We start from the raw sequence: 8,230 nt of genomic DNA on the forward strand, positions 1-8,230 counted from the left end.
TCTAGCCTGGAGCCCATCTGTCTCCTGCCTCAGAGCCTCAGCCTGCAGCAGCCTCCTTCTCCCCACGGCCCCCCCTCCAGACCCGGCCACGCGGGCTCAATAATCCACTGCCTCAGAGCTTCCGACCGTGGACCACCAGGGCTTTGAACTGTCAGCATCTCCGCAGGAGGTCCAGTCTTCCCTAAGGAGGCCTGGAGAGGGCCGGTGGCTTGGCAGAGACTCGCAGGTGAGAAGGGGAGGAAATCCCAGTCCAATTCCCCAGAATAGGTAGGAAGGCACGCACCTTGGACGTCTTCACCACCGGCTCAGGCCTTTCCTGTGAGTTGTGAGTGGGGGGCTGGCTCCACGGGAGCTCCTCGCACTTTCTAGGGACACAACCCTTTCCAAAGGCCTCAAGAAAATCCCTAAATTCCTCGCATGCACATTCCATGCAGTAAAGACACCTCCACATCTAGTCTGGGTGACTCCCAGCTGCGTGGACATTCACACCCCTTGTCCCCAAGCCCAGGCAGGGAGATGCACACAGGCATCCCTAATGAAGGGCATCCTTGAGGGAGTAGATGGCAAGGTTGTCCTGGAAGCTTTGCAGAATCTGATAGCAGTGATGTTGGGGAGCATGAAGAAGGGGCAGCGGCCAGTTCAGAAAAGAAGGGCCGATGGGAACCCAGAATAAGCAGCCAGGTGGGCTCTGGTGGCCACGACCCAGGCTCCACTGGACTCACCAGCTCCACAGCCCAGGACCTCCCACCTCCTTAAGCAGTATAAGGGATCAGTGTGGAAGCAGGTCAGAGAGGTAGACCGGGTCATGTTCAAGGGAAAGGGGTTTGAGAGGGCATCCCAGGGAGCCTGCACCTGGCCCTCAGGAACCTGGGCAAGGGTCCTGTCCTGGCAGCCCTGGAGTTTCGCGGCGGGCCTTGCCCAGCTCCAACCACTGCTAGTGGCTCTCCAGTTGGAGGCTCCGCCTGGTGTAGAGAGCGGTGCTTCGCAGGCCTCAGGACTGGTGAAGCATCCCAAGATGGTTGGTAAGATAGAGTATCTGCTGACTGCTGATGGGTGTAGCCAGACCCATGCAGCCTGCAGCCTTCTTTTTCCAGCAGACCAGCTGGGATGGGAAGAGGCACTTAAGGAGTCCTAAGTAAGGGAGACTGACACTAGCCTTAAACGGGCTAAAAGCTAATTCAAGTCTTCACCTCATCTATGGGGACCATGTTCAGGACGCATAGGGGTATAAAAGGGGGCAAGTCCTTTGTGGAAAAACACCTTGATCTTCATCCATTTCCAGATGGTTATTTGAAATATATGATTTTTTTACACCCTAACATAGAACACATTGATGGTACATTTAACAACGTTTTTAAATTTAATTTTTTTCCCCCTAGCTTCACTGAGGTATAACTGTCAAATCATTTAGCAAATTTTTTCTTTTTAATTTTTATTTATTATTTATTTTTCGCTGTGTTGGGTCCTCGTTTCTGTGCGAGGGCTTTCTCCAGTTGCGGCGAGCGGGGGCCACTCTTCATCGCGGTGCGCGGGCCTCTCACCATCACGGCCTCTCGTTGCGGAGCACAGGCTCCAGATGCGCAAGCTCAGTAGTTGTGGCTCACGGGCCCAGTTGCTCCGCGGCATGTGGGATCCTCCCAGACCAGGGCTCGAACCCGTGTCCCCTGCATCAGCAGGCAGATTCCCAACCACTGCGCCACCAGGGAAGCCCCATTTAGCAAATTTTTAAACAGCAATATTAGTTACATGCTTGGCCATCGTTACTCAGCAATATAATAGCTCTGGATAATCATAAAATTTAAATAAAATTAACATACAGTAGTAACTCCGTCACTGTTTTGTTTCATTTTCCTTGGTTTATGAGAGTCTTACTCTTAGGGTTTAGTTGTTAGGGTAATGGGAACATGGGCAGAATATCTAGAATTGTATTCAATATTGTGATTTAGCTGATGAAAGCAGTAGGAACACATAGGCGAAGACAGATGAGAAACGCTCATTCTGACACCAGGTAACATTCAATCTGCTTTGCAGAATTCTTCACTCCCAAATGCAGACAATGGCCCTCGGAATCTCTGATCATATATTCTCTGATGTGTTGTCTTCTTGTGATCACTACACTTGAGAAGAAACATCGTGGCAACTGGATAAGATTTTGTCTTTCTTTTTTTGCGGAGTCAACCAGGACAGATATGGATGTATTTTTCTTCCACAGCTCAGAACCATGTTGCAGAAAGACATAGTTGAGACTAACAGGGAGACTGCCCACCTGAAACACAGGTATGGGATTTTGACATTTTTTTTCAGGGTGTTTGAAATTTTTAAGGCTAACTTATTTAGTATTTAGTAAAGGGCTTTGTTTTGTAATTTTTATTCAAGTCATTCTGTCTATATTCAGGAGAATTGGAAATAATTTTTTAGATGACAAGGCTACAAGAGAAATGCTGGATTAACAAACTAAATCCGGAAAGACACCTCCCCACCCTTCAAGAGGCTGGGAGACTTTGTGAAGAGCACCACTTTCTTTTCTGGGAAAAATCCACAAAAATTGCTCTCTGGTCCAACGAGCATCATTGTTATGCTGGAAACAAGCCCAAGGATTTACTACAGAGAAAATTGTCTCACAGTGGTGACCAGACACCAGACTGGCTCTTTGGGCCTGTCGCCTGGGAGCTGCGGAGTGTGCCCCCTGTCCTAACAGTGAAAACAGCCCCACACACAACCTGCTGGGCTCAGGGTTACTCCTTTTTTTTTTTTTTTTGCTGCAAAAAGCTTTATTGTTTCCCTTTGGTCCAAGGCTTGGGAGAGGGCTCCAGGGTGGTTAAAAAGCTGCCTAGTGGCTGCAGAGAGAGGCTTCAGGCAGAAGCCCTGACACCAGAGGAGCTCCTCAAAGACCGCTGGGCTCCAGAGCCTCCTAGTGGTGCTTGAGGCTGAGCCTTTGGAAGAGATACTGGCTTAGCCCAGCCTGGGGACCAGCCAGCCTATGGAGGTTAGTCAGGTGGTCGCCCACCTTCTTGAAGAGTTTCACCTGCTCATCTAGGAAGTGGCTCTCCAGGAAGTCACAGAGGTGGAGATCTGCGTGGGTGGGAGCCAGGGCATGTAGATCCATAAGGGCCTGGTTTGGGTTCTCCATGAGAATGGTGGCTTCCATAGCGTCCTGGGTTTCACCCCACTCATCTCGAGATGGCTTCTGCACGTCCTGGAAGAGGGCGAGGCAGCCACACTGGTTTTGCATTTTCTAGACACACTCTGCGCCCTCGCACTTCTCCTTGGCCAATTCGCGGAAAAAGTGGCCTATGCCCTCCAGAGGCACCTCATCGCGGTCGAAATAGAAGCCCAGAGAGAGGTATGTGTAGGAGGCCCGCAGATGCAGGTTGACCAGGCGGTTGACAGCGGCTTCCATCTCGATGGAATAATTCTGACAAATCTGGGAGCTCATGGTTGATCGGTAATAAGGAGTTAAGCTCAAAAAATGGTGTTGGCTGGTCCCAGTGGCCAAGGATAGCTTGAGTGGCTGATTCTGAAGATTGCGACTGGAAAAAATGTTGGAGGGTGGTCGGAAGCTGGAGCAAGGGGCGTCCCTGTGTCTGTTCCATCCAAACACTGTTGAAGCAAGAGACAGATCTGCGGGGACCGCCGAGTGCACAGCTCAGGGTTACTCTTTACGAAGGGACTTGAGTAAGTATGCCTCCCGGCTTGCAGTAAACTGTTTGAAAGGTTCTTTTTCCTTTATTTGAAAAATCTAACACAGATGTTTTACGAAGTGGGCTGTCTACCCAGAATAATGAAGAAAAGTTTCTTAATTAGTCTTTGGGGATAAACAGCCCACTGCAGTCACGATGGGGTCCTTCAAGAGAGAAAACTGAAATTAATGAACAATTATTTAAGATTGTCACTGGGTCGTGAGAAATTGCCAAACATGTCAATTATCTCAAGTGAAAATGAGATAAGGTAAGAAGCATATTTTTAAAATGTTATTGATGAGCTTGCTTCCAGTAAAGCCAGGAGAGTAGACATATAAGTTTTCCTTTGGTATAAACTAAACATGATGTTTAACACCCCTACTTTCCAATTTTTCAATGTTTTCAAGTGGTTTAACGTTACAGGGAAACCGAAACATTAAAAAATTAATAAAAGCACGTCCAGGGGAGCGCTTGTTTCCCCTCCCACTTCCAGCTCATATTGGGCTCGAAGGGACCAAGATTCTGTCCGTCCCTTCACCCCCGTCTGCGTTTCTTTCTCTGAATTTTATAAAATACTCCCTCACGTTATGAGTACAACGTTCAAACGCCTCAATGAGCGCTATTGTTGTAAAATAGGTCCTGGTACCATGAGAAAGTAAAGAACGAAATACACAGGGGAACTCTAGAAAACGAAAGCTTCTGCAGAAGAAGCCCGGAAGCGCGTTCTAATCTTTTTCCTCCTGGTGGACCAGACGCTGCATCCGCGGCCGGAACACGCATGCGCTCCAGGAGGGTCGGCAAGGGCGTGTTCGCGCGCCCTCTTGTGGCCAGAGGTGGGCAGCGCACAGAGGCCGGCCGCCTGCTGAATCACTGGAATTGAATTTTCAGTTTCATCTAAATTACCTAAATTTGTGGGCGTACATTGTTCATAGCACTCTCTTATAATACTTTTCATTTATGTAAAGTCCTCAGCAATGTCTCCACTTTCCATTCTAATTTGATTACATTGTGGTTTTCCTCTGTCTTGGTCAGTAAAGGTAAAGGTTAACCTCAACCTCCGGATCATCCAAGCCTTTATCCCACTGGACTGTATAGACTGAGCACCAGCCTGCCGAGACGCCTTGTTCTGTTAATTGTCCTCATCGCTCTCGGAAGGTAAAGAGCTCCCTCCCCTCTCCCACCCCCCTTCCACTCTGGCCTTACTGCTCACTGAGGACGACTTGTCTCCGAGGTTCAGTGAGCCGAGTTCTGCAATGAACCCCTACCGTCGGCCCCCCCAGAGCTTCTCAGTGATGCTGGTGATCCCTCCCACCAGCACATTCTGTATCTAAACGGAGGGTCTTCCCGGCCTTCCAAAGAAGCAGAGCTGGTACATTTTCCAGCCCTACATCCTCTGCCTGCTCTGGATTGCCCACTTCTCTGAGCCTAGCAATTCTGGCATCTCTGCTCAGCAAAGAGCCATCTATTTCTCCAAGCCGCCAAAAGCCCTTCTTGCAGTGTGTTAGCACCACCTCCTGGCATCCTCAGCAGAGCGTGTAAACACTCATCACAGAAGTGTGCTCCTTTCCAATAAACTCTCCAGCACTCAGCTATATGTTCTACACTCTGTGGTCCAGCATCCTCGGGATCCAGACCCGTACTCTCCTGGTTCCTACAGACACAGATTGGCCAGGCCCACAGCAACTGAATCTTCCTCCCTTATCAAACCCAGCGTTTCCCTGGTCGGGTTTTGTAGAGACTTGACCCTAGTTATTGGTCTAGTTATCAGGAGGGGAGGAAAGAGTAGACTGTGAAAGGGGCACCAGTTTTATCACAAAGTAGAGGCCTTGTCTGCATCATCTTCAAACAAGACTGGGAGGCGTGGGTCACATTTGCAGGCCCAGAGGGACTGGTGTTTAAAGGTGTTTGCCCACATCAACCTGAATGTCCCCATCCCAAGTCTCAGGGTTTCCTCCTTTCCAAACAAGGTCCTGACCTTGACATAGCAAACTTTCTGGGATTGAGAATTCAGCTTATCTGAAGTTATGCTACTCTTACATTTTTGCCAACAGGCTTCAAGAAGCCCTCTGATCTTCACACTTTCCCTTTACTTGGTGATTAACCACCCCCCGCCTGTCCTTGTCGATGGCTCCCAGTGATAGCCACTCAATTCCACAGTCTGGAAAATTGCTACCTCCCCCAAACTCCTAAAGATCTAAGATGCAGCACCCACCAGCGGTTCCCTCCCATCAATATCCCATCCTGGTTCAACACCAGGGACAGTTTTAATGATTGTGCCACTACAGCCTGACATGTGCTATCAGTAGTCTATCAATCACAAGTGATAGGGTCCTCATTGCCAGCAAGCGGACAGGTGATGTCTCACGCAAATCCCATCTTAGAGTCTGCCTTCCTAGGACCACAACTGGTACCACTTGTCATAGGGTAAGATTCCATGGAAGCAGACTCTGAGATGGAAATTGCGTGCAGAGGTGTTATTGGATCGTGTTCTCTAGAAAAACACCTATTAAAAAGTGATACCTGGAGGGAAGAGTGGGCAGAGGAAAGAGTTGAACTGCTGTACAATTGCAACAGAGGCCTCATTTGATCCTACAGGGAACTCAAACTAGGATGGCCCTTTGAGAGATTGCAAGCTGAGGCAAGGGGGCAAGGTCTTTGAACCCCTGCAGCGAGTACCACTGGAAGTGGACTGCCCCTGGGGAGAACGTGTGACCTGAGAGAGGCAGCTCCCTTCAGCCAGGACAATTCCCAGGGAGGTATTCCCACACTGGCAGCTGGAGGAATGGGTGCCCCAGCCCTGAAGGGGGACCCTGGCAGCCCATCACAGTGTGCCCTCTCGGGTGTACTAAAGTTTCCAGGTTCAGCTGTTGATTTCTATTTTGCTCTCTGCAGTTATATCAGTTATTGCTTGGCATCTTTTGAGGCATTATTTTTAGAGATATATATTTATGATAGATATATCTTCTCTGTCAAGTTTTATAACTTTTATAAGTAGATGTCATGCTTATCTTTTCCTAATGATTTTTTAAGATTCTATTTTGTCAGACATTAGGCTTATGACTTGCATCAGACAGGGTTCAGCCAGAGAAGCAGAACCAGTAGGTCATACATACTAGGAGGTTTTTTTTTTTTTTTTTTTTTGCAAGGAATTGGCTTACTCGATTGTGGAGGCTGATTAGGCAAGTTCAAAATCTGTAGGGCAGTCTGTCAGGAAGGGCAGGCCAGACGCTTTGTCCAGAGTTTCTTCTTCATCTAGGAAGCCTCAATTCTGCTTTGAAGGCCTTTCAACTGATTCATTCAGACCCACCCAACTTATTTCAGATAATCTCCTTTACTTAATTCATCTGAGTTTATGGGCTTTAGCCACACCTACAAAATACCTTTACAACACCACCTAGGTTAGGGTTTGATTCAACAGTGGGAGACTTAGCCTTGCCAAGTTGACACATCAAAGATCATCAAACTACCCAACTTTCTTGTTGTTCAGATTTGCCTGGTGTGGTAATATTAAGACTCTCTGACACTCCACCCATCATGAGATGGGGTCTACATCAGACTCCACTTGATTCTGCACAGACATATGACTGCTTTGACCAATAGTACAATGGAAGTGATGCTTTGTGACTTCCGAGGTTACATCATAGTCAGCTTTGGAGCTTCTCTCTTGTTCACTAGAACACCTGCCCTTGAAGCCCAGAGCCGCCATCTCAGCTGCCGGCTGAGTCCTTCATGCCGAAAAGGCCACATATAGGCACTCTGGCCATATCCAAGCTGAGCTCATCTTTGAGCCATCTCAGCCAGAAGAGGAGGCATGTGAGTAAAGAAAACATCTTGGAAATGGACCCTCCCTGCCATCAAATCATCTCAACTGAGGTTCCAGACACAGTGGAGCAGAGAAAAGCCACACCCACTGTTCCCCTTCCAGATAACTGACCCACAGAATCCAGGAGCATAATAAAATGCTTGTTCTTTAACTCCATTAAAGAGTTTTGCCAACATTATCTAATGTTGGTTTGCCAACACAGCATTAGATAATGGGACCCCCTGAATGTTTTTCTGTCCTTTTATTTTCAAGCATTTTATGTAGGCTGTGAGTCTTTCATAAACAACATGACGCTGGATGTTGTTCTTTTTTCCGATCTGAGAGTCTCAGAATCAGATTCCTGCGGAGAGACTCGGAGCCTTTAAGAGTGAATGGTTATGAGCAGTAAAGCCCAAACCAGCACTTCGGGTCTTTCTGCCTTAAGACCCACATCTTCCCTGTCCATCCTTCCTCCGTGAACTCTGCCACCAGGTTTTCTCTGGTTGATTAGCGCGGGGCTCCAACCGTCCCCCGCCCAATCCGCATTCCCTTTCCCCAGATGCTGTAGCTCCCCGACCTTCCTCCCAGTCGTCTACCAGACCTGACTCTGCCCAAGGAAACTTTAAAGTTCCCTCAGAACCTCTGCGGCTAACAAGCAAGCCCCAGCAATGGGCGGAGGAGGTTGCCATGGAGACGGGTCCATGGTCCGCAGCTCGGGCGGGGAGGGCCGGGCGCGGCTTCCGATTGG

At 48.6% G+C, this 8,230-nt stretch overlaps 1 pseudogene across 1 annotated transcript; it reads right to left on the bottom strand.

Annotated features, from left to right (window-relative positions):
* Nucleotides 1-2,742: 2,742 nt before the first annotated feature.
* Nucleotides 2,743-8,129, bottom strand: LOC309650216 (ferritin light chain pseudogene; annotated as a pseudogene). Its single transcript has one exon. The product of its transcript is annotated as a ferritin light chain pseudogene (transcript).
* Between the last annotated feature and the right edge of the window lie 101 nt (nt 8,130-8,230).

Source organism: Balaenoptera physalus, assembly GCF_965194825.1.
Source record: "Balaenoptera physalus genome assembly, chromosome: 20".
Taxonomy (NCBI): Eukaryota; Metazoa; Chordata; class Mammalia; order Artiodactyla; family Balaenopteridae; genus Balaenoptera; species Balaenoptera physalus.